Here is a 2066-nt window from a genome sequence, read left to right as displayed (position 1 = left end):
GTTTGGTGTGTGGAGAACCATTTGCTAATAGCAGACCTTCAGAAAAATGGGTCCAATGTCGGGGTTGTAAAAATTGGTCCCATGCAGAATGTACAACTGGAGTAGGCCTAGATCTGTACGTATGCCAAAACTGCGAGTGTGATTAGGCATTACAGTATTGCTATAAATAAAATTTGTTAAAGTTTTTGGAAGACATCCATAAGTGAACACTTGAGTTTGAGACTATAAGGAAGTTGGTGTTTTTAACTGTTTCAGATATCAATATTCAACAGAAAGGACATATTTGATCAAATTTATTGAATATTTAGTTCCATATATTTTTCATGAAAGTAGATGTTCCTTTTGTTACAAAAATTCAGAAGAAAGGGAAGCTGGTCTAATATTACTAATCTAAAAGAAGGGGATACCTTTTAGAAAATTAACTAATTGTTTAGTTTTACATTATTCATTAGGAGACATAAATTTAACTGTGTTCCTATGTTTCACACCAAGAGAGATTTATAGGGTATAGTTTTCAAAAGCGGAATACATTTTATATTTTTATAATGTGAAAAAACTATTTTCCTTATGTCTCTGTGAGTTTTATTATTGTAAGCCAGAGTGGGGTAAAAGGCCTACCCAGTGGGCGTTTTACCCCACATGCGGGGTAAGAAGCCCCCTTTATTATTTTTTAAAATTGTCATTATAATAAGATGTAAATTATAATGAGTGGATATAATATACACCATAGATAGGCCTTAGCCTAAGCTTTCAACATAACTATTTTTCAAAATTCTATTGCAAAAAATGTGGCTATAACAGGCAATCTCCCTTAAGGGGGGCAACTTATTCCACCTTACCCTACTCTTAAATGACATTCCTCCAAGCAAGTCTGGGTGTGAGAGAGACTTAGGAGTATTAGTGAGCGCTGACCTCCGTCCTAGGGCTCAACGCATTCAGGCTAAAAATCGGGCAAACAGAGTACTGGGTTTCATCTCAAGGAGCGTAAGCAATAGAAGCGCTGAAGTCATCCTCAAACTTTACTTAGCACTAGTTTGACCTCATCTCTATTATGCAGCTCATTTCTGGTCCCCCTACTATAGAATGGTTATCAAGATGTTATAATCTGTACAGAGGAGGATGACAAAGATGATTCAGGGGATGAGAAACTTGCCTTATGAAGACAGGCTGAAGCATTTAAATCTACACTCTCTAGAAAGGCGAAGGTTGCAAGGAGACTTGATTGAAGTCTACATATGGATGAAGGACTTTAATAAAGGGGATGTCAATAAGATTCTGATAGTAAAAGAGCCAGGAAGGACGCATAGCAATGGTTTTAAGTTAGACAAATTCAGATTCAAAAAGAATTGGTTCACCATTAGAGTGGTAGATGAATGGAACAGGCTTGAGAGCCATGTTGTGGGTGCCAATACGATAGATACATTCAAGAAGAGGTTAGATAAAGCCATGGATGGTGAGGTAAGGTGGGGTTGAGTGTACAGGAGCTGCCCTGTATAGGCCAACCGGCCTCTTGCAGACTCCTTACGTTCTTATGTTCAGCCCCCCCCACCCCCCTGCCAAACAATTAGCGCTAACCACGCCTCCCCCGCACAGGTATCACCATGACGTGATCACCTGTGTGTCGCACTTCAACGCCGATGAGCAAGTGAGGCTGGACTACATCAACACCTGCCTCTCCTACCCCTACGTGGACGACAATGGCTCCCGCCGCTTCATCCTCTTCTACCGCTGGATACAGTGGTCGCTGCTGGTGCTGGCGGGCGTCTATTACATCCCCAGGAAGGTGTCCAAGGCATTCGACAACGCTCGGTGCAAGAAGCTGCTCGAGGATCTGGCCAGCAACGCGCACCGCTACGACCAGCTGGAGGTCCAGCTGGTGGAGCGAGCGGCGCGCTAGGTCATCTTCAACCTCAAGACACGCAACGGGATCTACTGGACGTACCTGAGCGTGAACGTGCTGGCGCTGGCCATCGACCTGTTCACCATGCAGTACCTGGACTTCATCCTACAGGGCCGCTTCATCCAGTACGGCTTCAAGGCCTTCCCCTTCGACCGTGACCCTCGCA

At 43.5% G+C, this 2066-nt stretch overlaps 1 pseudogene; it reads left to right on the top strand.

Moving 5' to 3' along the window:
* The first annotated feature begins 1524 nt into the window (after window positions 1-1524).
* Window positions 1525-2066, top strand: part of LOC127006452 (innexin inx2-like) — a 1301-nt pseudogene continuing 759 nt past the window's right edge.

This window comes from Eriocheir sinensis, chromosome 32 (genome assembly GCF_024679095.1).
Source record: "Eriocheir sinensis breed Jianghai 21 chromosome 32, ASM2467909v1, whole genome shotgun sequence".
NCBI lineage: Eukaryota > Metazoa > Arthropoda > Malacostraca > Decapoda > Varunidae > Eriocheir > Eriocheir sinensis.
The sequence above is the reverse complement of the archived record's forward strand: the minus strand, read 5'-3'. Positions and strand labels throughout refer to the sequence as shown.